Source organism: Excalfactoria chinensis, chromosome 17, assembly GCF_039878825.1.
Source record: "Excalfactoria chinensis isolate bCotChi1 chromosome 17, bCotChi1.hap2, whole genome shotgun sequence".
NCBI lineage: Eukaryota > Metazoa > Chordata > Aves > Galliformes > Phasianidae > Excalfactoria > Excalfactoria chinensis.
The window spans coordinates 5963827-5991705 of NC_092841.1; the positions used below are offsets into that span (position 1 = coordinate 5963827).

At 45.7% G+C, this 27879-nt stretch overlaps 1 protein-coding gene across 3 annotated transcripts in view; it reads right to left on the bottom strand.

The window, feature by feature from the left end:
• COPRS (coordinator of PRMT5 and differentiation stimulator) overlaps nucleotides 1–27879 on the bottom strand; it is a 92387-nt gene that overhangs the window by 9165 nt on the left and 55343 nt on the right. For 2 of the 3 annotated variants that reach the window (XR_011905504.1, XR_011905505.1), the window contains exon 4: nucleotides 13168–13270. The gene's annotated coding sequence lies outside the window, so the exon portion shown is untranslated. Of the gene's footprint in view, nucleotides 1–3796; nucleotides 3830–13167; nucleotides 13271–27879 lie in introns of those variants that run through there. The other variant, XR_011905506.1, reaches the window with a different exon arrangement.

A 27879-nucleotide genomic window follows, 5' to 3' on the forward strand; every position in this document is an offset into this window, starting at 1 on the left:
ATAACGCTGTAAAGAGCCTTACTAAGTCAGGAAGTGGAAACGTGCCCAAGGCACTGCTAGTGATGAGCTGCATGTCTGTAGATGGTCGCTAAACTGTAAATAAAGCTGTAAGTCTTTGGACTTTGCCCACAGAAATGTGGTGGGTTGTTTTTTTTTTCCCCAACTGAAAATTCAGGCTTGATAGAGAGCAGGGAGAGCACACTGACTTCTAAACCTCCTGGGGCGGACTGACATGGAAGACCAAGCTGATGCCAGGAACAGAAGTAACTGACCTCTCTGTCTTAGAAAGTCATTCGTGCTAGCAAAAATATAGAGTATAAAACATGTATTAGCAAACAACGAACATTTCTGACAGCAGCTGACAGAAGGACACGCCAGAGAACAGCTCTGTGGGCCTTCAGCTTTTCATTCCTTTCCATATAGATTTCTGCTGGAGATGAGCTGACTTGGTTTTGAAGTTATCTCCTGAGCCCACACCTCCCACATCACCAAGCCCTACAGGAACCTTCCAAATTCCCATCAGCTTTACAGAGAAGGCGTCACATCTCTTAATTTTCAAAGGAGAGCTGGAGCTCATCAGACTGAGAACTATAAAACATTCCTCGCAGTCTGGGCTTTCTCATGACTGACTCTGCCTTCCCTTCCCCAGGCAGCAGTGGCAGAGCAGTGCAGCAGCTGAGCAAACACAGGCCGGTGTGCTGAGCTGGGAGAGCTGGTGAAAGGCACAGCTACACCCCAAAGTCATGGAGCACAGAGGGAGAGGAGAGGGTACGGCACACCTGTGTAAGAAGTTCAAGTTTTAAACAACAAAGGTGTCAATCACAGGTTTTTGATTTTCCAAGAGCTAGCAGAAAAAAAATGCAGAGTAATGAGGTTTGATATGAGTCAAATGAGTCTAAACTGAGTCTTTCTTCTCTGGTCCATACAGCAAATTCATCCATTTCTAGGCCATGTCACTCAGAAAAGTATTATGGCTCACGAGACAGCTCTGCCCGACATCGCACTGACCACAAACACCCCCAGAGCTCTCTGGGAGAACCCTGCAGTATAATGATAGCTGTACGCAAACCTGGAAGACACGCAGGTGTTTAGATCTCCTAATCTGAGCTCCAAATCTCACTCAGAGCCATCTTTTGGTTCTTCACGCATCTTTTGATCTAATCCTTGTCCTGACTTGTATCGGTGATAATGCCACCGGCAACAGGTGAAGTCAGGAATGTGAGAACAAAGAGATGTAGAACAGATAGAGACCATCCAGGCCATAAAGCCCAGCTTCCTGAAAAACTTACGAGCCTGGAAACTCTTCTAGTTCTTCTACCCACTTCTATTTCATCAAATAAAGGATTTTAAATCACCCTATAAACAGACATGTACTGACATTTCCCATCCAATGAATGAACGGCTGTTCAGTTAAGTCCAAAAATCATTTTCACATAAATGAGCCTAGAATTAATTTTCATCTTCTAGATTAACAAAAACTAAGATGTCGTTTAAAAGTATTTTAAAGGTTGATGCTGACTTAAGGTAGCAAGTGACAGAGTAGCCGACACCTCACTGCCAAGCCAGGAACAACTGCTACCCCCAGCACAGCTCCTCTGATTTCCCTGGCCTTGCACAGCAGCCCTGCTCCTGCCCATCAGCCACCCATTGCAGAGAGCACCCAAATCCCTGCACACACCTGCTCAACAAACAGCAGAGATGCACCCTGAGCTGTACAAAGGAAGATGAAATAAGAAAGGACGCACTCTCCCAATACCACGAGACTGAAGACACGAGAGCAATAGATGCCAGAAAAGCAGACAGAAAGGGCAGCATCTATTACCATTTACCAGGTACGCTGTTTTTTTGGTACCATCACACATAAAATGCTTGTTCCTGTTCCTGCCAAAGTTAAAAGCAGAATTCCCACTAGTTGGACTAAGAATCAGATCCACTATGTATTTTAAAAAGTTAGATCAGCAGCTTTCAAAGGCTCTGGAGGGTTTTCATAATGCTGCCTAATTAATTCACAGGCAAATAGAGTATTTCTCAGGAGGTGAAAAGCAAGAATTATTTAAAAGCAGCCTTTAAGCAAACTACCAGGGAATAAGAAAAATGTAACTACTGGTTATGTCAGATTTCATTTTCCAGATCAAAAATTATTCTATCAGCTCCTTCTCTTTCTTGTGAGTCTCAAAAGGTGTAACGAGAACCTGCATGTGCAGGAAAAGAAGCTGCTCCATGCAGCTCCAGATACCCATGGTCCACACTGCAATGCACTTCTGCTAACAAACACCTCCTAAATGGAAGCACATCAAGGCATGGCAAGGCAGCACAAAGGTAGAAGTGTTTCCTGTCATCTCCGAGTCTCTTCTGCATGGGGCAGAAAAGCTTTGTTCATATTGAATTATGCAATGCAAGTGACATTACAGGTCACTGCTTGACATAAGTAGCACAACTGTAACCCCTTAGTCTAATATCTGCATAAAATAATAAAGACCTTATCCAGAGGTTGTATTTTCTAAGTGCCACGAGTTGTGCTTGGTGGGAAAGCACAGCTGCTGGTAAAGCCCCACAGAAGGTCAGTGTCAGTGCTGGAACGAGTCAAGGTCTTCTCACTGCCCTGCTGACAAACGCCGCCCCCAGATCTGTAGTCGCTGTAGTTTGGCACAGATCTGCTGAAGCAACTGAAACTACACCTGCCTACACCAGCACTGGTTTTGGCTTGAAAGGGAGGTAAATGTTTTTAGAAATCATGTCTGGAACATCAGACGACCAAAAAGGCATTAAAGTCTCGGGTCCTAGTGGAAGTCAATACAACCAAATTCTATAACATCTCTTCAAAGAAACCAGCACAGATGAGAGTGATAGGAGAGCTCTCATGTTAATACTTAACTGATCATTTAGAAAAGCTTACTTAGTATTAGCTCTATGCATAAGAGGTTTGTGCTTCTTAATCCCACCTAAGCCTTTTAAGACGCTCTGTTTTTTAATTCAAGGTTTTACAAGGAGAGGGTGTTAAACTCTGTTCTACACAAAGCAGAAAATGGTGTAGGTTGGAGAGCAAAGGACCCTGTGAGAAGCACGGCAAGTCAAAGATGTAGCAAACCCTTTGAGACCAGCTTTGTGGCACTCCCATGCCCTGTGTGGGCAGTGGGGAGGAGTGGAGGACACAGCACAGCCTGGTCAGACCTGCTGGGGTTGAGCAGAGATGCTGCAGCCACAGGAAGGGAGGCTGCTGTCAGGGCAGCAACTCCGAGTGGGGGAAAGCCCAGGATATTCTGCCAGACAGATATAAGATGACCAATAGCCAGATGATCAGCCAGAAGAGAAAAGCATCTCACCTTCTATACACTATATAACTCTTCTATAAGTAGCAATATTATTTCTAATTTGCTGCAGTACTGCTGCAGTGGCTCTTCAAAACTGACTCTCTCTGCTTTGCCTTCAGGATGTGGGAATCATTCCTATGCAACTAGAGTGGTAAAGGGCTCTGCATTATTCAGCCCCACTATCCCATCAGCCTTGCTCCTTCACTCTGCACACAGAACAAATTTCCCCCACAGCAAAACCAGCTTCTGGAAACTCCCAGGCTGGGATAACAGCGCGTCTTTGCTCCTGGCACAGCAGAAGTGATGGCTGCCACTCCCCTGCCAAGGTCTTGGTTTGGGGGAACTCTGCTGCTGAGCTGTTTTTCTTTTTGGGGTGAAAAACAGCAGTTTTGAAAATCTTTAAATATTCAAACTGGGGCTTAGCCAGTCAGATCCAGAGAGCACTCAGAAAACACCAGCATCCGAGAGGGCTGGCGCAACCTCCTGTTTTTCTGGGATGCCCTCCAGGTACCTGAGGACTGTAAAGCAGAGAAGAGGGGAGAGTCAATAATTCACGCTTTTACAGGACAAGATTCAGATAAGCCTGAGCAAACCATGCACTCTGCTGGGGCTTAGCTGCTCCAGTCCTTACATATTTTTGGCTGACGGCTCCTTTGAATTCTAAAGGAAAATTAAGAAGCTTGCTGTTTTAAGAGGTTTTGCAAATCTCCTTCCTTTAATTCTCCTCATGTACTCTGTATGGGTGTGTTCTCATTACAGCTAGGAAAGACCTGAAGATCTTGTTTCCAGGCTCTTCAGAGTGGGGGAGATTTGAATTCAAGTCACGGGAATGTGAAAACAAAAAAGGTAACACTGGAGGATTTCCTTACTCACCATCTTTCCCCAGACTTGACTTAGATCTTGGGGTCTCACTGATTTCTGTATCTTTTCACAGCTACAGTGCCAAAATTGTATTTGATGTTAACGTACTAAAGACAAGACATTAACATTTTTTCATGGAGTCATCTAGATTTGAATGCATTCGCTACCTTAGGTGGCCCAAAAACACCTAAGAGCTGACTTAACACTATGGTCTGTATGATAAGGCAGGTATTGTGGCAGTCACAGTCAGAACTGTGTGGAGTAGTTTAAGGGAGATTCTGATGAGGCCATTTACTTATGATTATTTTATAGCCTTCAAAATGTGCACAGCAAACGTAATGCAAGCAAGGACTCATTTCTGTTACGTTCAAGAAAATGTTTACGTTGGCAGAAAATGTATCTCTTCAAAGCCTATTAACGCAGCATTACAAAAGGCAGAACAGTCAGTTCCTCAAACTGGAGCTCAAACCTGTTTACTTTGATGAAACAAATGGTTAAGGGCAACAAGGGGTGCAGCAGCATTGGACAGACCAACACACCAAGCCCAATCCTACAAATGCTTCCTCTTATGGGGAGGCCAAAAATCAAACTTAAATGATACTAATCAAACTTAAATCAAACTTAAGTGACTCTAATACACATAGCAGCTCTGTTCTTTCCAGCAGTAGCTAGAAATAAAATTGATCAAGGCTGTTTGTCAAGGTGCAGCCTTGCAGAACACAACGGCATAAGCCTAAATAACACGTAAATAAATAACATTTCCATTAAGTTTTTCAGCTGCTTCAGCCACACACTGGCAGTCATGCTCACTAGGCAGAAAATGGTTGTTTTTTAATAGGCTCTTTGGAGAGTGGCAGGCAGCAGGGACACTTCCCAACCATATCTTAGTGTTTTATCAATCTCAGCCCCCTTTGGGTGCTTTCTGGACCAGCCATGCCAGGACAGATGCTTGAGCTGCCTCCAGGCAGAACAGCTCTGTGTGACCGTGCTGCTCCCAGCAGGCAGCCGGAGCGTCTCCGTCCTGCATTCCTGACACCAGGACACCACTCCCATGCTGGGACGAGCATCGTGCAGACATCCAAGCATGTTGCATGGAGCCAGCCTGAATAGGAATCAGTGGCGCTGAGCCAGAGCTAATAAGGCTGGTGAGACCTGAGCTGACTCCCGCAGTCATGAGTGCAGGGAGCCAGGTCAGGTCCAGCACTGTACCAAGGCATTACCATTCCCAGAATGAGGAGCACTGGGAAACACAGCACAGAGAGCAGCTCAGCTCCCACAAAGCTCACTTAGCACTAGTTAGGCTTATATCACACAGAGTCTGCATATTTTACATTGCTTTTCCCAGAACTCACATCAGCCAGTTTCCTTCCCCACTTGAACCATCCTGGCATCTAACACGCAGCAGTGAGCTGGCTGTGTGAAATTAATTCATAACAAAATTGAGATATTCTGATGAGTTGCAGTCAATCTGTAGCGCAACACTTTGCAACCAGATGGTCAGCCCATCATGACCATTTAGTCTGATCTGCTGATTAACGTGGGTCACACAAGTTCCTTCCAGTTGGTAGGATTACTTCCGAGAGCTACTGGCCAGCACAGCACTGGGCCAGCATTGTTCTCCATCACCTAATGTGGTGACTTGAGCAGTGCAGCTGAGCAGGGTGGCTCTTTTTCCAGCATCACAAGATTCAGAGAGCTGCAGTGGGCCTCGGTGTGCTGGGATTGAGTGGGAGCTGTAGAGGGCCATCACCAGCTCCACGAGCTCCTGCTGCCGGCTCCCATTTGCAGGGGGCTGTCACAAAGTCCTGCCTCCACTGGCAATAAAATCAAGTGGAATTTTGCTTAAGTAAGGGCTGAGTCAGTCATGAGTCAGGACTCGTGGACTTGGCCCAAAGCATACATACGTTTTACAATAATTGCCTTAAGTGCTTGGATAAGTTTTCAACAACAGTGGGGAGATGTGAATAATTTTGGTCCAGCGTGAAGATCAAAGAATGGTGAATACATCCATGCTACCCAGCCTTGTGGGCACTGTCCAGCCCAACCACAGGAGCTGTTTGCTTCCCAGGCTGAGAACCTCAACCCATGGGTGTCAAAGAGTGAAATCATAGCTACTCTTTGATGTATTTATATGGGTGGAGATCTCAGGTCATGCAATGAAATGGGATTACTCACACCCTTTTGTTCCCAGGGATTAAAGCCTTTATCTTCACATTCTCAGCAGGAATATCATAATGTTTTGGGAAAGAAACCTTAAGATCTATACCAGTTACACACTGCTGTTCTTTTAAATATATATGATATGTGGTTAGCCTTCAGGACAGAATACAGAAGTATAAGAACAAACAAATGAACTAACAGTAAAGGATGGAGTACAACCGAACAACTGAGCACAGTATCAGTATGGGCCCAATCTTTTTTTTCCCTCACTCCCACAGAGCACTCATCGCTTGTAATCATATGGGAAAACTGCACCAGCAAAATAACATATTGTTAATATTCCTATGTTGATTCTTTTCTGCCTGTGATATCTTGCCCTAGCTTGAACCGCCCCAGGCACATCTATTATGCTCATCCAATGGATATGGCTCCTTCAGGTTTGAAGGTAATGAAGAGACCCATTAAAGCATTTGCCTGCTTGGTACCAAGTTCATATCTTAAAGGATGAGCATGACCCCAACATACAAAGTAGATTTAGGAGCCAGAAGAATAACTCAAGCTAACAGGTATCAGCTACTCCATAATAAATGTCTTAGTTCTTGTTCTGACCTCTTGGCAAATGCAAATTAAGTCAAAGTAGTTTTTCCCTTCTACAAAAAAGGTGATACCCACATTGCTTTCACTGGGAGTATGAGCACGAACAAGGCAGTTACAGTGAAGAAGCCAGCATGCAGGAGCTTGCTATGCTCAGGTAATTTGCCTGCACATCAGAGCCCTCAACGCAAGCAAGGATCAGAACCAGCACAGATTGTAAAGTGGGGTCAGAAATCCACAACCTGGGCAGGCACAGCTACAGAACCTCAGCACTGCTGTCATGGGTTACCTAGAAACCTTTGTGCTACATCTTGAATTCATGCTATGCCGTAGCATACACGCAGTTCATTAGCAGCTTGGAAACTCTCCTGTGCTACGAGGAGGAAGAGATAAGTACCACAGCACAGGTTTAAGAGTGGAAACGGCGCTTCAGCTCAGGACCAGATAAACAGAAATCTCTGTAGCACACCATGAGATTCCCAACAAGATTTCCCTCCAACCCAACTGTCTTTATCTTGGATCTTCAGTTATTTCTTTAGGTGACATCCCTTTGCAATCCATCTTAGCTAGCCAGAAGAGGCATGCCATAGGGCAGCTATTAGCATTAATTAACATTACTGGCCTTCAGCAGGTGCTGTGAACTAACTAACTGCACAGTGCTAGGTGCTGTGCAGGTCAAAGCAAGGAACAGCCATGCCCCAGAGGATATGCAGCTAAAGTGAGCAAGCAGTACGTGTCAGTTCACAGGTTTAAAACATGCCTTACAGTGCTTCTCAACCAAATAGCAATGACAGGCTACAAAAACCTATTTTAATTCCTTGCATCAAACCATGAGGTGAGCATCCCATCTCCACTGCAGAAGAACACAATGTCTCATGCTCACAGTCACAAGGCAAAGTGTAAGCAAACCCCGAAGCAGAGAAGGCAAATTCCAATTAAAGACTATTCAATTAAAAAACCTCACATGTCTTTCTGACACAATTCTTTAAGAACTTTCAAGCATGATAGCAACCTGGTGAAGTGCAGAACAGGTTGGAGAAAACAGAGAGAGCAGGAACTGCAAGCGATAAGAACAGCACATCATGCAGCAGCCACGCCATGGGCACTTCAATCACTGCTCAGAATTCTGCAGACATATCTAAGTGAACCTTAATAAGGGATTTCATGCTCTGCTCTATCAAAGGACAACCAAAATTGCACTCATCTGCCATCAGAGCAGACCACTGACCATAGGCTCAGAAAAATGCTTTCACAGAGATCCCAATGAAAGCCTCTCCTTCATCCTGCCATTATTTGGTAATCAGTGTGACCCAGTTGGGACTGAGAGGGCCCAGGACTTGCAAAAGACATACACACATGCTTAAGACTGAGCACAAGAATAGCTCCAGTGAAGTGAAGCACGTTTATGAGTGACTGCATAGAGTTAAGCTGAACTCTGCAACCGCTTGGCATTTCTGCTGATTGCATCTGCATCAATAAAAGGATTGTTTTGCTAACAAGTATCAGCTGGGCGTTACATGGAAGGGAAAGGTGAAGACATGAGAAATCAGGACGGAAAGTTGGTTGCTGAAGGAAAATCAGGGACTGAAGAAAGAGTGCTTGGCTCTTCCAGCAATTACAAAACCTGCCCGGCTCCCAGAAGGGAGAGCTCAAGTGAGCTGCCTGCCATAGCTGCGCTTCTAGTGCTCACAAAGGTCAGCCTGGCCACAGGAAAGCACCAGCACAGCCAAATGCCAGGCATTTGTTTAGCTTTAAGAGTCAATTACTGCTTTAAAGACCAACGAAAAGCAACATGAAGTGGGAGCACACCTTCCTGCAGCACTGAGCACGTGGAGGTCTCCAGCTCACAAGGTGCAGCCGGGCCTGGCCACGAATGGTGGTATTGCAGGGCCACCACCTCCACTGGGCTCTGCAGAACACTGCTGCAGTAAGAACCACAGTTACATGAATAAACACTGAGTGCAAGGATCTGAACTATTGCAGTTGGTCAGTTATTGGAAGGGTGACCAGACTGCAAGAGAAATTTATTCTTCTCCAAAGGCAGGGAGCCAAAAGACCAGCAATTACCAAACAATGTGCAGACAGAGCATCGCAAGCATTCCCCATGGGAAACGTAAGCCTCTGCTCCAGTCTGTGTGTGATGGGGAGCATTGTGGGCAGGCCTGGACCACGCAGAGCCACAAGGATCACACTTGAACCCCCGAGCCCCAAACTGGGCCTTGTTTCCCACAGGAGTGTGCAGGGCACACAGGAAAGCTCTGAGCACAGCCTGAGCTCTGCCTTTGGCTTGCAGCAGTTCTGTACCAACATACCAAACGGATCCTTCTCTCTAGATATTTTTTTAAAATGCATTTCTGAGTGCTATTATTTTTACTTTTAATCTGGGAAATAGAACCTGGCCCAAGACCTCAGGAACCATCCCAGAACATGGCCTGGAAGCTCAGAAGCCCAGCTGGACCCCTGCGGCCCCCGTTCAACTCCAGCCCTGAACCCTGGCCCCTCATCATTCCTCCATAAGGCTGGCACTCAGCATGACTAGCAGCCAACACAATTTGTACCCAAAGAAGGTGGCACGAAAATATACATCAGGCGTAGGAACGCACATGAAACCAATAAAGCAGTGAGAACAGAGCAGCATCACCAGATTGCACAACCATGTATGTGTGTACACACACTCACACACGCATCTACATACAGTTTTCCCTTTTCCCGTAAGGCATTTTATTGTTTTGTTAATTCCCAGGATATAATCTGTTTTGCATTAAGTGGGATGTTAAGCATCTAATTGTCAAGTGCTGATAAGCCATGGGAAATTTTATGACAAGATAAGCATCAGCTGAATGGAGATAAAACACTTCAGATGCTAAGGTGAGATTCCAGGTGAGATCAGCCTGCACACTTGTGAATACCAGCACGGAAGGCATGCCAGGAGGAGCTGCAGAAATCCTACAGGTGGAAAGGGACAAACTGAGGAGCTGAAGATCAGAATCAACAGTTACCAACTGCTCCACATTCCCAGCTGTGTGGGGCACTGACACTTTGCACCTGGACTGATGTCATCATCTGGGAACGGCCTCAAGTTTCATGCATTTGATGTAAAACCTGTCATTTACTCCTAAAGTACCACAACACCTACAAACACTGTCAAATACCCAGAAGTACCATAACACAGACTGTAAACATGTTTTTTTTGCCCTCTTTTATCTCTTCAAATCAGACAGAATTTGCAGCATGGCCCCAGCCCAACAGCTAAAGCCACTCCCTCACCATCCAGCCCTGCCATGAGCAGTTCATGCCCTTGTAGGTGAAGATGTGACATTTCTGCAATTCAAACTGAGCTTATTGTCAGCCCAAGTAACTGCTTGATCTTACGAATGTCAGCATTACCTTCCGCTTCCTCCTGTCCATGTATGTCATACTAACCTAATATAGGCAGTGAGGTCTGAGCAGAGGCTTCACATGGCTCTGGCAATGGCCCCAAGGCTGTGTGAGTCAGTGTGCTACCACACACCTACTACCAATACCCTGTTACTCTGGGTACTGGTCCATTGGTTTTATGATTACACCTCTTCAGTTGTCAGTAAGCTGCTGTCCAGAGCAGCATAAGCACAAGGGAAGGAAAACACATCCACTTTGTGCTGGCTCTAGGGTAACAGCTCCTCCAGCAGCCTCAGTGTTGCATCAGCTGGCTCCTACTTATCTCCATGACCTCCCGCTACTTGCCACTCTCTGTCATGGTTTTGGAACAGCAGTTGCAGAGATTGAATTTTTTGATCCTAACAGACTTTGAGCCTTTTAACCCCAAGCACTATTTGTTTTGCTTGGCATGTTCTCTATGACAGAACAGGAATGGGACTGGCTCTCCAGAGCAGCCTCGTGGTTAGGTGCTTCCAACCAGAGCCTGGAAGTGACAGTGATCCTGCCTGTAGCCCACAGACCTCTGACAGTCCTGTCTGGAGAAGCCGCACTGGTAAAGGGAAGGCCTTACATATTCTGTGAAACTTGTGAGTTTACTGGGAGTTAGAAGAGAGGAGCTGCATACTCCATCTGCCTCTGGCACTCTGCTTTGCTCTTCAGCCACAGCACGTGCTGTAAACGGACACAAATAGACTTTGCAGGACACCCAGCTTCTCCAAAACAAGCACCCAGCACACCCCTCCTGCACTTCAATCCACCAGCACAGCTGGCTCATACCCCAGCTTAGCATGCTCCTACACTGCTGGAACCACAGCCTCCTCCTAGCAGCTCCTCCCCCCATCGAGGTGTTGCATCACACAACTGTCTGTTTAGTGAACAGCTCAGCTGAAATTATCTTTGCCTACTCTCTGGATGGCCCTGACAATTTTCTCATGCCCTCTGAGACTGGTAGGGATTTCTTTCCTATTCACAAACCTTTTCTGTTTTGTTTAGTAGACAACTATTTTCAGGCCCCTGAAATTTCCTTCTAATTCACTGTTACAAAGCAACTGGCAATTAGCTCACTTCAAGTACTGAAGAAGCTGCTTTTTTTCCCTCCTTTAACTTTCTTTTATTTTCCCACTTTTGCTACAGAACTGGGAAAGGAAGCCAAAAAGGAAGCACTGTAACACTTCTACATGTTTTAGGGATAAAAACAGTTGTCACTTCAAAGGGTATTTTTACACTTCATTTTTCAGGTGACGCTATTACACACAGCAATACTGCAAGCCAGGTAACAACAAAAATAGTCTTACACTGCATGTAAAATGAAGCCTATGTTCCCAGCAGAATCAGAGCTGCAAGCCCCGCCTGGGGCTGGGCACTGGTGAGTCAGCACTGACCATCACTGGAAGTGTGTCCAGCAGATCTCAGCAGAGCTGAATCAGACCTAATTGCATTTTAGCCTGGTGAAACACAGTTCTTGACAACTGCACTTTGTAGCTTCGAGTTATTTTTTGTATCTGCTCTGAACTAGCTTCACCTGTCTTTCTGTCAAAGACAACATCTCCCCACTGGCTTCTTGACCTGAAATGGATTGAATTTCAACGCTGAAGCTCTCTGAGCTCAGATCCTGTGAGTGTTGCTTGTAGTCACTGTAGGGATCTGAGAGACTTTGGACGTGAAATCCTTTGGCTCCAAATCAGTGTTTTACAAACACAATACCTTTTTTTTTCCCCTACTTCTTTGACCTGAAGGTGGAACGTACATTCTTTGGGTAAAAAGGAAAAAGCAAACAAAAAAACCCATCACTATCTACTACTCTGAGGAGTTCTAGTGCACTGCTATTAAATCATTTAATGTAGGATCAAGCACTGCCACAGCAAGCTTAGCATGATTTGTTTACTGATTTGAAGCTACCTCTGCATAAACTCCAAGTGCTGCTCCTCTTAACAAGCTGCGGCTACCGAAAAGCACTGTTGCTATATTAACTAATGCATTAGAAGACATAATCAGTTCAGATGACAAGGCAATTTCTTGCTGTCCTTCCTTTCACAGTAACATCTGTCCTTGCTCCTTTCCCAGGGCAACAGAGGTGTACTCTGCCTCTCAGACCTTTGCCAGCTTTCTCTAGGATGAAATTCCCAGTGGTAAAAGAATCTTGTTAAAAAATGTGAGGGGGTGAGATGAAAAAATTTCAGTTGCTTTGCAACTAATTTTGCTCTGCTTTGTTGCCCCTCATGTTTCTAGTTGCCTGACTATAGCCCAGCTCTGTATCCCATGCAGAAACACAAGGAATGACCCAACACTGAATTACCCTGACCCAGATATGGACTCCCCACAGTTTAAGGTTGAAGACCTAATACAGGACAGGCATCTGAAAGCCATGTACGACATCTGAAGTCACACTGAAGAAATCCTCCTGAGTCACTGACTGCCTTTTGGTCTGCATGGAGATCACTGCACAGCTAGCATCAGTTTTTGCACCGCCAGGGAGGGTTAGCAGCATCTGGGCAGTGGGGATGTTTCCTATTCTGGCATTTAATTCATCAAGGCCCAAGCTATTCACACCGGGCAGCCCCTCATGCTGATGCCAGCCTGGCTGCACCATGCCAAGGCTAGCCCCTCAGCATGCATGTGGGAAAAAACACAGCACACCCACACTCAAAGTCGCAGGCTCCAGTCCCAGCTGAGTCAACTCAGCCCCATGTTTTTGCAGAGAAGATATGTGGAATCTGATTGGGCTTATCACGTGTGTACAGGGCAGGGAGTGGCTCTTTGACTTCAAAGAACAGATAAGGCCATCAAAGTAATTGCCATCTTTAAATACTGTCTACTTACTCACCAGATCACTGCTGAATTCAGATTCCTAGCCTCTCACTCCAGTAACCAAGTGGATGTACTTAATGCTTGCTGCTCCTGTTTTAGCTTGCAGAGTCAGCGCCGCCCTGGGGAGAAGAGAATCAAGAGAATGACTTTCTGCTTAAGGATCAGAAGATCCCTGGTTAGCAGCTTTGCCTGAGATGCAACATGATTTAATGCCCACTGCCTGGGGACTGTGAGCCCCCCATGGGGCTGTAAGCATCAGGCAGCCCATACTGGGAGCAGGGACTGCCTCCTGTTCTGTCCCCTGCATCGTACTCCTACGTTTGGGAAGTAAATGTGTTGTGTTAGGTCGTGGTGTGGGCCTGAACTGAAAAGAGGGGAGTCATGTTTAATTCCAGGAGCCTGTTCCTACAGAGCAAGTGCAAGAGAGCACAGCAAGCAGGCGAGATGAGAGGTTCCCCACCCTGAGAACAGGAGATGGGAGTTACCAGCTGGGATGCCAGAGGGGAGGCAGAGGTGGATGAAAACAAGGTGAACTTTGTGGCTGACTCAAGGCAAGAGACAGCCTTCTGTCAAGGGCTCTGCTTCACCCAGCACCACCTTGCTAGGACTCAGGTGGAAAGAATTTCACTTGCGGGCAGCAGAGCAAGGCAGATATGCTATCTCAGCACCCCACCCCATCCCTCACTAGGCTTGTCTCAGGTTTTGATATGCAGTGTGCAAATCTGGAATGCATTCATAAATAAATGTCAAATTCTCAGATGTATTGTCAGCCTTAAAGAAAATGAGCACTCTTAATTAAAAATCACTGTTTCTTTTACTCATGACCTGAGTCACATCTACGGCCTCCCTGCTGCTTAAACGTGTAAGACATGCATAGAAATGCAACCATTGCTTATCGACTCTGAGAAGCCAGCAAGGTGACTAAGCCAGTATTTGAGAAAATCATCCAGAAGCTGCAGCAAGAGGTTCAACAACTCTGAGGATTCCCTGTGCAATATACTTGTAAGGGATACGTAGATTGCAGTTTCTTACAAGATCCCATGAAATCTTTCCCCACGTTTCTCATCCAATACATTTTGCTGTATTTCAAATATTTTGCTTCATCAGGTGACAGCACAGACTGAGACATGTTATACGTCTCAGTAGGCTGACACATATAACCCCTACAAACAAACTCCATTTGTCCAAGCTGACATTCCTGATGCCTATTTGGTTTCCGTGCGCTGCAGCTCCCGTATCTCTGACCCCCGAAATGCAGCACTCCCGCCTGGTGCTCAGTGGAGGGAATGTCAGCTCTGAGCACTAACACTGCAGGACACCTTGGGGCTGGAAAATTCCCATTTCTTTCTGGCCCAAGGGGCTGAGGGAAGGGCACTGCTCCCCGTGGGCTGTATGCAATCACAGCCATTGCTGTCCCCAACTCATCTTGCCCCAAGCATCACCCTCACTGCTCATGTTAGGATCACAAAGCTGACCACAACATCACAACCGACATTAAACCAGCAGAAGGCACCTCACCTCGTGCACACAGGATATACCTACCCATGTTATCTCATGAGAAGGCTTCACCCAAACCACAACAAAGGCTTTCACGGGCTTTGAATGAGAACTGCTTCAAAGTTCTCCCTTTTCCAGATCAACCTCATTCTGGATCTACCTTGGCTTGTCACAAAGCCAGTGGCACAAATCCAATGACTTCAGCAGTAGGTATGTTTTAGCAAAACTCATTACAAATGGGGTTAACTCTACTAAAGGAGATAGCAAGCATTGCTTTCCCTTGGAACACACAGGGCCCCCTGGCTGGCATGTCCTGCTGGGCAGCCAGCAGCAAACCCCCGAAGCAATGGGGAGGTGGCTTTTTCCTGGCCTGAGCACAGCCAACCTCTTGGCTTCCCCTCATTCAGTTGATCAAGCAGACACACAGAGCAGCTGACCTGCTTTTCAGCTCTTTTCTACAGAGTTCCACCACGTTACTGTATCTTGTTTGCTGCTAATAACAGGCATTTACACCTGATGTGAACAGGCATTTATACCCAATGATCCACACACAGCAAACAAAGGCAATGGGCCAACTCTTGTCCTGTTGACACCTACCATTTTTTAGCTCTAGCAGTGCGCATGTAAGAGCAAGCAGAGCACAGCTCAGTAATTTTGCAACCGGGGCTGTCAGCCTTCAGTGCCAGGAAATCTACCTGTTGCAAAATGCAATATAAACACCACAGCATTATAATATCTGCACTGCCTGCTCATGACTAATGGTTAATAAAAGGTAGCCATCTCCTTTTTTTAGTAAAGCAACACATTTTGTATTTAGGATTTAGCACTTTTAACTTTTTTCCCCCAAGAGAGTAGAATTTGGTCATAAAAACCTTGTTCTGGAAAGATGTTTAGCAGAGGCACTGCCTTGGCTCAACTGCAAACACCTTTTGATAGTGAACTTAAAATAAATCCTCCATTCAAGCTGTAAAGTGGCAGGACCGTGACACCAATGTAAGCATTTTCACAGAGGTTTTTCAAGTTCCCATCTGTTCCACCACACCCTGGCTCATACAGTAACCGTGGTCTCATTTAAGACTCACAGAGGGCAGTGGGAATTTTCCCATCACATTGCAGGGCTCTACCAAAATATAACTCACTGCCCAATCTTCATTCCTTTGCCTCTTTGCTAAGCATGATTTTACCTAAACCTAGCCAAAGCTCAGCAGGCCAGCTCTGCTCAGTACAACATCTGAGCACAAGCTTTGGCGCCAGGATTCAAGAATGATGTTAAAAGCTTTGCTGATATCAGAATTGAGGGGCCTTTATGTTCAGTGTTCATTCCCACATCACTGGTAGAGCTGCTTTCAGGGACTGCTTGCTCCTCTTTACTGCTCGTGAAGTGCTGAACCTCCAGCTCCACTGGCAACGAAAGCAACCCCTCTCCACTCTGGGAATGCATCGTTAATTGTGGAATTTGGATACTAGTGGATGTCCTTACAGTTTTCAGACTCTATTGAGAAAGTAGATCCTGTAAGAGGACTCTGTGGGACTATTTCCTGCTTAGAAAATAAGGAACATAAAAATCCAGGAATTTAGTCCATTGCAGACATACTGAAGACTGAAGGTCAAGCTCTAACCTCAGCCACTGCACTGCCAGTCCAGAACACACGCTGAAAAGTTAATGGAATGACTTCAGACTTTCCCCAGCAGAGCTGAGCGCAGACATGGGCCCACACTGTCTGGAGATGGAGATATTCTGAGCCAGACTCTTCACCCTCAGTCTTGGGAACATTTTCATAACGGAACATGATGTTTGCAGAAACTAGTCCAGAGGTGGCTTCTCCATCTGTAAATATGTCGAGAGCAAATTGGCAAGCTGACTTCTCCATCCCTGGAATGTGCAGGAAATAGCTGCAACTATACTTACCCACAAAAGAAATAGCTTCATTCCCATCCCCAACATGGTTTCTAACATGTCACGCTCACAGTAGCTTTGATAAAAGGCTGTAACACACTGTATGCTCCTTAAATGGCTTTTAAATCTCAGCCCAAGCGTTTCATTATGAGCTCATTACAAGATGACCGCTCCCTCAGACTGCTGTGGTCACACAGCAGAACACGACGTAATTGGAACCGTTTCCCCCCTCCTGCATCAACGTGTAATATAGCAGTCAATGTAAATGCTCGCTTCGCTTGCCAATGTTGCCATACAAATCAGCACACCAGACTTGGCAGCAGTTCAGCCAAATCTGGCACCGGCTCCAAGCTTATTCGTTTCACAGTTGTTAAGAAAAACAAATCTGTATCATGAACGTGCTTCCCAACCCTCACATTTCTGTTTTGTTTTTGCACAAAATATGGGTGAGTTTCTGTTCTGTTTCACTTTGGTGCAAGTCCACTGACTTTGATACTTCCAGGCTCATGCCGGTCTGTATGTGATCACAGTGCAGCTCTAAATCTGACATAAGGGATGATTCATCAGTCAGGATACATCCTCTACTATGTCATTAGCATCATTCACTCATTCACACAAAGCAATTCACATCAGAACTAATACAGGAAGCAATATCAAAGCTGGTTTGGACACCGGAATTGATGCTGGTGTAGCTGTGTCACTGATATTGCTAGAAGTCTATGTCAGAACTCTAACCATCTTCATTTTAAAGTTCATTAACTACAGGCAACAATCCAGCCTGCATTAAGACAAGCAAGAAAGAACACAGCTTGTTTTACGCCTAATTTACATCCACAATGGACAAGAGTTTTTTGACTGGTTATTTTTTGGTTGCTTTGTTTCTTCCCCAAAAAATATTACAAGATGTCTGTGAAAAGCTATCACTGCCTTAGATTTGGATTCTTTTTTTCTAAGGGGAAGGATACTGTGCATTTGGTATTAGACTGTGATGGGGACTGTGGGTTTGCTCCCACCATGGGATGCAGAGCCCACACTCACCCTGCACAGCATTTCACGGCAGCGTGCAGACACAGCTCACAAAGCAAAGTAAATCACAGCAGGGAAGCAGAATCTCAGCAGAACAAGAAGACCACCTGGGGAAGCAGCAAGGATGCCAGTGCAGCCCAACCAGAGCCTTTAACACCTTCACAAGCACCCAGGAACCCCAAACCTCCAAGTCCAACCTGCAGGACTTTGTGCCACTGAGGCTTTCAGGCACATGGCAGGGGCACAATGAAAGCCCAGCTGAAATGCAAGGGTCTTAACAGTGAGGTACCTGCCCTGTAACAAAGAGAATAACACAACTGGAACTCCTACCCCTTCAGTATGGTAATAAAACAGATGATGTGTTTGCACAGAGTAACAGCAGTATTTGTCACAAAGTATTCCTAAATACTCAATAATTTGGATACACACCATACCCTTGAAATGAAGCTACGCCAGAAGCATAAAATAGCAACTGCCAAAAATAGGGATTTTTTGCACAGCAATTACAGGAAAGAGAAGGAACGGGGCACACTCTTACTCTGTCCAGGGCTCACGTGGGACCCTGGGTGGGAAAGGATCAGAGACCTTCCTTCTGCTCCCACCACATCCTGTAGTCTCTATTTTAGCTCAATGAGGCTTTATCTTAATTCTTTAGGCACTTTGGCCACCTCCTTTCCTACTGAGAGTGGCTTCACAACCTTCCTGCTCTGGACAGACAGATTGCCCTCAGCTTCCAGCTTAAATTTACCCACGGACAGCTCATAAACACTTGTTCTCTGGCCAGAATTGGGGTTCAAACTGTTTCAAACCCACTAAAATTAATGAGTTTTGGTTTTTTTTTTTTTCTCATTGACTTCAGTGAGCCTTGAATTAAGGCCCTGTGTGTGGACAAAAGGGCTTAGGGCAGTTTTTGTAAAAGGAGAGTTTTATCCTGTTGATCTTGGCCTCTCTCTTCAGCCTGCTGTGAACTGTCTGCCTTATTTTAATGCTGTATTCTTATCCTGTTCTAGTGCAAAACTCCTGTTGAAATCCAGGACGGTCTTGCCAAGTTGTTATTAATTACCGTGGTTCTCAAGGCTCAATCCTGCAAACTGATCTGCATGAGCTCACAGGTCTCTCTTAAAGGATCTCCTTTCAGGATTTGGGCTCTAGGTCTACAAAGCAAGGCCCAAGGGGAAAATGTGATTGGCAGTGCACGCTCTCAGGTCTGCCTGCCCTACCAGTGTCACTGCAACCCTGAGCACATAAGCCCAGCACTTCTGGGTATTAAAGGAAGGGCAGGAGGACAACAGGGCCACGGGCACATGGAGCCTTGCCTCCAGCCTTTTCAACCAGCCTTTTGCTTGTCAGAGCTCATTTAAGTAGAATTCAGCTATGCTGGAGGAGGGCACAGCTCAGGTGCAACTCTGGAACAAAGGGAAGAAGGCCATGCAGCAGGGCTGAAGGGGAACAGTTTGATTTTACTTTTGGGGCTGCAGCACAAGATGCTTCTTATCCTAACAGCAAGATGTTGCACAGGATGCATGGGAGCTCAAAGTGTTGATATGTGGGCTTTTAATTGTATCTCCAATACTAGGAAATACTTCTTTGAGTAAAACAGGACTCTGGATTAGTCTGCCCTGCCTTCATTAATGAACTTAGTACTTGCTAGTGCCAGGATCGCAGTAAAAGCAGGTTTAGGATACGCTTGTGTTGTTCAATTCAGCTGAATGGTAAAAATAGGATAGAAAATACTGTTTACCAGTGGAAACAGAAAAACTTCAACTAGTTATAGAAAAAGTTATGAGCACTTCAGTTAAACCACAGGCACTGTACAAAGCAAGCAGGACAAGATATACTTTAACCCTTGAATCTGAAATGTTAAAATAATCGCTAGGTATTTGCATAGAATTATGCTGGATGAGTTCAGGTCTCACTAATCTTGGTAGTCAGATGCCTGTAAAAATAAATAAGACCCTAAAAAAGAATGACACAAGCCATAACCACTTATTCTGCTCCAGATTTGGCAGGTAAAAAATCAGCAAGAAACCAACTGCATTATGCTGACTGGGCTCCGCGCCTATTTCCCATCATGTAGGGAGCTATGCCAAATCCTTGACACAATAGCAATTTTTGCTCAATGCCAAGTATTCTCAGCCTGGCAGTGTGAACGCACAGCCGTCTCCTGAGGTCATGGAACTGTAATGGCATCCAAACTGCAGCGAGCATTGCTGCTTTAGGAGGTGAAGCGGTTGTTGCATGAGACCACTTCCACTCAGCAAAGCTGCCAGAAGGTGCATTACAGCAACACCAAATCATAGCACCATTAATGAAGCCATGGCGCATGCCAAGCAGCCAGAAGCTCATGGAGCAGTGGCCTCCAGGGAGCCTGGAAAACAACTGGGTCAGGAGAGCTGCTAACCACCCCAGTATCAGGTATCTGTACAAGCTACGACACAGCAACTGCCAGTCACGTTAGGTGACAAGTGGCTTCTATTTAGACATGCTCTAGTCAGTCAGTACAGAGATAACAAAAGCACTTCACTGCATCCTTCCATAGGGATGGGGACACCTGACAACGGCACAGCAAAGAGCTTAGCTGCTTGGTTGCAATGCAGGCACAGACAGTTCTTCCTCCACTTGGCTGATCATCATGTCCTCCATAACAAACACTGAGTAGAAAAACGCTGACTTAATAATATACTTCTATGGAGATGGACACACTAAACAAGATGTAACTAGATGTTGTTGGCCACTAAACAACATGACCTGCACATGTTTGGTCTGTATGGCAGACCCTTGTTTTCATGCTGGAGGGTCAAAGCTGTACACTGAACCTGTCCAGCTGACAAGGTGCCAAGCCCTTCGTAAGTCACTCAAGAAAGTCAAAGCATCCTTAAAGCTCACAGGGGCATGCATGCAAAAACCATATGACTACTCCTGTCAGGCTCCTCATTTACCTGCTGCTGTCCTTGTGTCTTCCACTGTAACACAACATGATAAAACACGGGAGCAGCCTAAGTCATCTCAATTAAATAACTACCAACAAGACATACAGCCAGCAGCACAGAGCACGCTAATCTGGACCCCTCTGATTTGGACAGAGAGGACTCAGGCTCTTCTCTCCACATCCTGGCCCTGGTTGCAGCAGTTTGGATGATTACTGAAATCTCACAGCGCTAACAGCAAGAAGGCAAGAAAAGAAATATCCCCACCACTTTCCTTCGCTAAGTGATCCAACCTATATTCTATGATCAGAAAGGAGATGAAAGATGTGTAACACCATAAAGAGCTGATTCACGTAGCTGTAACTACCTTATGCACAGGACTCACCATGGTTCATTCCCAAGATTAAGCAAGAGTCCTGTGCTTCATGCCAATCCCACCTCATGGAGGCACTCCAGTGTGCAAAGACATCACCTGAGCAGACATGGGCACAACAGGAGGCTGGCTCACATACACAGACCAGCAGCGTCCCACGCACCAGAAGGAGCAGCAGAGGCAGCCACGTCACAGATACCTGGTGCCTGCAGGACAGAGTTCCCACCACCCCACACTGCTCCCCTCCTGCTCAGCCAAGGCAGGTGGGAAAGGATTCCCAGTGCTAGAAGAGCCCTAGGCAGGTGGCAGGCAGCTGGGAAGACCGTGCTGCTGCTTTCCTAAGGGCTCTGTGATCTCACACTTGCAAGGCTTCTTAAAACTTTTTCTTCCCACCTCACATTAGCAATTCATTGGGTGGTTTCTACAAGTCTGAAAGGGAACAGACGGACGAATTTCTAACATATGGAGAGCTGGGGTGGAAGAACTGCAAATACATCCCCTTGAGACCAGCAGCAAACCCCCAGCAGTAGGACCACTATTTCCCCAGCAGTAGAGGGCTGCTGTTCCCCCAGCAGTAGGGCCACCAGCCTGCAGCAGTGCCCCAGGGAAGGCACAGCCATGGGCAGTGGGGAGGTCAGCAAGTGACAAGCTGGCAGCAGGAGAGCCGCACATCTCCAGACACCTTGTGTCCTTGGTCAAGCCATTTCTCTTCCTCACTTTCCCTCTCTGTAAAGTGGTGATAAAACTTCACAGGAGATCATGAATGCCAAAAACATTAAAATACAACAGCAAGAAATTCCCTAAGTATGCAAATCTGCAAATAAAACAGCATTTTGCAGGGGAGGAAAAACCAGTGGTGGGACTGCAAACATCCAGGTTATGATGTCTCCGTGCATCTCCCTGGAAAAGGGCTGTTCTGAAACACACACAGCTTCTGTAATGTGAGTTTTGTCCAGCAGCTCAGTGGTATTCTTTCTAAATTTACTAACACTGCATAGAAAGGCACCTGCAGGTTCACGAGTTCTCACACAAACAAGAAATTCCAAACACTGCGCAGTACTTAGAAAATTGCCTTGAAAAATCTGGTTTCATATCACCTTTGGTTGCTAAACTTGTCTGGAGATCAACCACAGCCCACACAAAAACAGTTACAAAACAGTTTTAGGACCAGAAACGGTTCCACGAGTAGAAATGGGCATTGGTAAAGAAACCTGCCTTTTTTTGTTAGTTTTTTCTTTTATTATTATTATTTTTTTATCCGAAGTTGAAATGTAAAAGGGAAAACAATGTGAGCTCTGTAAGCAGATTCTTCATGGTAAATAAATATGCAGGGATCTGGGGAATGCTAAGTGATCATTTTTAGGACATTTATTTTTGGCAGGGTAAACACTTTCAGACCCCAAACAACTTCTCTGCGTGTATAGAATCTCCAACTGTGAAAACAAAACAAATAGCTGAGCTTCATTTGTTGCTATCAGGATTTTTTTTTCATGACTGTTTAGAATAAAGTTGGACAGCGTTTGGAAATTCACTGCTGAAGCATTAACCTCCAGTGGTAAACATCCTACAGCACGTATGCAATACAGAAACTATTCTCATACTTCAAAGTCTTCCCCCTTAATTTGGGAAAGTGGAGGATACAAACAACCTTTTTTTCCCCTTCCTTGCTTCCTTCACCTAGCAGAAGTCCCTCGTTGTACTGCTCCAGACTCCGCACACTCGCGCAGAAAAATTAGACACAAACATCAGACAGCAAATTGCACTTGAGAAAAATAACTCTCTTGAGACATAGGATATAATGGGAGGACTGTACAGTCTGGGAGCCTTCATATTTCCCCACTTGTCTGGGCAAAGGCTTTTTTTTTCTTTCCCTACAGGAACTCACTGTTGACTCTTCAGGATTGAATATCCCGCTGAGGAGGAGACCTGGGACACGAAGGGCAGATGCTCAGCTGGTACCCGAGACCCCAGCCCTGCCAGCCCTGCCAGCCGTTCTGCCCTCACCACCACGGAGGAGCACAAAGCACAGGAGCAAAGCTTTAAAACACACCTCCTTATTTTGAGCAATCTAATTGAAGTCTGGCTGCTCACCACTCCTGAAAGCATCCATCCAACCTGTCCCACGCTGCGTGTCCAGGGAGTGAGCAGCCAACATTAGTCAACGATCTGGGAAACGACGGCTTGCCAAGGTCATGTAAGTCTGTGGCAGGAGAAGGAACAGTAACAACAATCTGGCTCTTCTCCTGTTTCGCAGCCACAAACTTTCTTCCTCCCCTAACAATTACATATGTGGGTTTCCTTAACAGTTTCTTTTTACATTCCTGTTTAAACAGCATGGGGAAAAGGAAGAGGAGACTCGATGTGGAAAATTAGTTTTGGAAATGCTGAGTGCTGTGGATTTGCCAACTTCTGCTCCTCCAGTCAATTCATCTCAGACACTCGCAGCTCTCACCAAAATGCTATTTTTAGGTTGCATGTCAGACTTCACAACTGAGACTGACAGGATTTTTCTGAAGGCTTTTCCCTGAGAATTAAAAAGGGAAAACAATGTGGAAACTCTGCTTCACTCTGCTGGTGCTCCACCACAGCTCCTTCCAAGGCAAAGCTGCAAAAGATCCCAGCCTGGCAGAAACAGCTTGCTCAGCATGTACCAGGACATCACCAGCACAAGGTATGGGATGTGCAGCCCTCTTACATCTAATGAAGCCACATAGAGCCTGAAAACGTGCCAGAAATGCCCTGCAGGAAAGCAAGGTGCAGTTGAGGAGCAGGTCTGTAGAAAGCACAGCTCCTAAATAAAGCCATCCACTGCTGCAGACAGTGCCAGGCTGCTCCCCAGGGCACCGGGGCTCCTTGGCTTCACCACTGCATTGGCACAGTGCTCGGTGGACCCGCTGAGCTGCACACTGTAGTTCCTTGGTAGGGGAAGGCCAGAAACACAGAGTGGCACCTTCTGGTAGACTTAGCAAGGCCTCCAGCAGAGACAGCAGCCTCCGTCATATTACTTGCCGAGTGCTTGTCACGCTGTTGGACATGCACATTAAGAAATCATTGTTTCTACACAGTTATTTCCTGAAGCTAACAGGTGTTTGAAGCCAGCTTCCAACTCTGCCTTGTCATCCCACAGACAGAAACCGAAGCACTGCAGGATTTTCTGTTTGTTGTTTGTCTTTTTAGGGGCAGACCCTGTGCTGACAATCCTTGCTGGGGCTGTTCTGGCCAGCCCTCATGCACACTGGCAACCCTTGCTGACAAAACAGGGTATCACCTGCACACAAGGCAATGGCTCAACCAAAAATAGCACAGCTGTAAAAGCCATACTGCTGCAGCATCACGGGGCATTTTTATTTGATATCCACGTGGATATCTGAGACTGCCTGATAATAAGGCAGGAAGTGTTTCAAATATTCTAGGGCCACTTCTACATAAGATGCTCGGGACAAGTCATCCGGTTACATTTCAGTTTGCACATCAGGGTGTGCAGATATTTGATTACACAGCTCTACCAGAGAAAACGTAGAGTCACTGCGTGAGCTGAGGGTGGTGAGTTCACACAGGTGGAATTGAGCACAGCATCGGTTTCCCAAGGGTTTGCTGGTGCTTCCTGAAGCTGACAAGATTAATTTAGCAATTTGGAAATCTCTTGCCAAGTCCAAGTCCCCAGAAGACTGCATAGCAATAGGAAGATTAAAAGCAGATGGCTCAGCAACCAAGGTTTTATAGTTAGACTTTTAACAGACTTAAAATTCTTGGGCTTCATATCAGCGTCTTCATTCTTTCCTTCAATTCAGAGTGTTAGTATCTTTTGAGTACCTCCACAGGAAGTGAAGCCAAGCACAAATCATGCTAACAATGACCTCAATTAAAATATATATACCTGTATGATGGGCTTCATAATACCCATTAAGTAAATGTTGATTCTAGCTCAACCAAAGCACTATGCAATTAGACCATCCCTATGTTGCATTGCTAATTTCCACAAGAGAATGCAGGAATTCAAAATATGAAGAGAAAGAACATTTCAAGGAAGGGCTTTAGCAGCTGAGCTTGTTAAACAAACCTTAATGCTGCTGCAGTTCACAAGAGCCTTTCCCTCTAAGGTGAACTACCTGCAGCAGGCTGGGGGTCGCTCCAGGTCCCATCACACCTCCCAAACTGTGCTGCCAGCTCAGCTGCCAAGTTCACAGACACAAAAAATCTCTACCAGGGGTTTCTCCCTTTCCCATCTCTTAGAAAACACCTTCACAGCATGAGATCACAATCACAGATGACATTATAGCCACCTGTGGAGGAGCTGCACACCCACGCAGAGCTGGCAGGGACATGACAGTCCTTCCCTCATACCACCCACACCCAGAAACCTCAGGATTTGCTTCCTAGAAGTCATTGCAGCAAGCTCTCTCAAAGGCACTCTGAGGGGCCCAAGCAGCAAATATCTCTCCCCTACGAATGGCAAAACACAGATATGCATTAATAAATGCAAATGGATATTCCTGCCCAGAGCACCTTGTGACAGTGAGCAGCCTTCACACTGCTGCCTCGAGGGCCCTGGGGTGCAGGGCTGAGGCAGTGCTCAGGTTTCCACCTCGCTGGCCAGGCCCATGTCAGCACGCTCCGCTGTGCTGCAGAGAAACCACAAAGTTTGATTCGAAAGCCTTCAGCCAGAGGACACAGCCAGGCTGATTCTTCCCATCGTTGTTAAGAGACTTGTGGGAGTGGTTCACATCTGGGGGTGCCCACGGTTAGTTCCCACTTTCCCCTCTCCAAATGTCAGTTTGGAGGCGATGTAAATTGCACTGACAAAAAACGGCACCTGCAAAAACTGAGAAGCCCTGCTTTGAAAAATCAACCCGCAAAATACATTTGGACACATGAATATAGTGGCCAAACCTCAACTTAAATCTCCCATATGAAGTGTAAGGAATCAAATAACCATCCAAACAAGATGTCTGCAAAACAACTTGGCTCGTAACATTTTCATTTGGATTAAATTAAAGTAATTGTAAATCTTTGGTGCACAGCACGAGAGCTTCATTCTATGTAACACTGTACGTATCCCATTAAGCTTTATACTAAAAAAATGCTTTGAGAATCAGACCTGGTTGCCATTCCTTGAGTGAGTCTACACTAATAAGAAAACTGCAAGAAAGCAGAATAAGCTCTGTGAGTAAACCTCCTCCACTGCAGTTAACCAGAGCTAAAAGAGGCAAGGGAAAAGGAGGGGCAGAAGAAACATTCCTTGGAACGAAGTGGAAAAGCATCATTACACACTGATCTCATTGAGCAGTGTTAAGCCTCAGCTGTGCATGAATTAGAAGCTAGTGCCAAGCTGACTATCTCGCACATAAACATGGTTTATCTAATGATCCATTCTTAATTACTTCCAAGTTATGACTTCCTGGGCATCTCAAAGGTTTCAAGAAAGAAGATAGCCAGCCTCCAAGTCCTCATACACATACAGCTGAGCCCTGCTTGCTGCAATGGAGCTCTGTGGGGAGCAAGAAACCTTAGCCATCATCTGTCAGGCTTTTCTCTAATTCTGGAGAATTAAGAAAAGCAAAGGAGGTGAAAATCACCTCCATTCATAACCCTGTTAAATCACTGCTCATCACCACAGATCATATTTTGATAATGTGATGAGAAAGCTCAATCCACATGTCAGAATGTGAACTTACAGCACTGCATATATGCAGTTGCCTGTGAAAGTCATGCTAACCTCTGCTGCTCCCCCCTTCCTTTTGGATCATCTCATCTCCACCACCCTGCTTTGCCAAGGATGAGGGCATCCATAGAATTTGTATGAGCAGAACACAGGAAGGAGCTGCACACTTGCAGATCCTGCCTTCACTCTCCAAGCCTCAGGATGGTCACGGGGAGGGTATATACAGACATTCTGGTGCATGAGGGAACTGCTAAGCATCTTCCTGAACACTGCATGTTTGCATCCAGCCCTGTAGGATGCAGATGCTAGTGTAAAGGCACTGTCTGCATCCTGGACCATCTTCATCCTGAAGACCTGAGCTCTCTTCATCAGCACAGCGAGCTGCCATGAAGGCCAGTATTCTTCTACCCTGCACATACAGAAACTCCTTCAGGCCCACCACAGCGTGCTCTCACTGCATGAGGAATTGCACCTAGCACTGGCAGTGAAACACACTGATACAAACACATTGATATTCCCTGCTTTTACTCCTGAACATCAGCCTGGGTTCTCCTGGAATCCCTCAATTCCAGCTTTCCACCACATCACATCATGTAGGTGCTCAGTCCCAGCCATGCAGGAAAGCACAGGAGTCACTGATATCTGGGTCTTACCAGAGCTCTCATTTGAGAGGCTTGGAATTAAATCACTCCATTTCTCCAGCCCAGCAGTAAATGGAATATTAAAATCCCCACCCTACAGTTGTACTGGCACCATGCGCCAACCTAAGGGAGTGTTCAGCAAAGAGTCTTAAAGGAGGCACAGAAGGGGAAAGATTAATGAATAATTGGCACAATTCTGCTCATTAGATCTTGTTGTAGAAGAGTTCAGAATAAGTTAAACCCCAACATATGAATTTATTTCCAGAGCTCTTTCTAAAATTGCTTCTTCGTCTTGGTGCCAATAAATCTAACATTCCAGCCATGCTTTTCTAATAGATGCAAGCATAATTTCTTATTTCTTGTTGGCCAGATCCACAATGGAAAAAAAATAAATAAATTAAGCAAAAGCAGTGTCTAGTATCATCTGTCTCTATCCTGCAGCTTCCTGCCTCATTACTCCTGCAGCTCTCATATTTAAAGGCAGCATCTCTGAAACAAGAGTTACCCAAGGATTACAAAGTGCTCCGCAGACAGTCATAATTTAAGATAATCCACATCCTGCTGAAGGTAATACTGGATCCTCACTTTGCAGAAGAAGAGCAGATGTATTAAAACATTAAGGGGCCGAGGAGCACAAAGAGGTAAGGCAGCACAGAACAATGTCTTTGCCTATTTAACTGCCTTTATCTCGACCCAGGAGTTCTC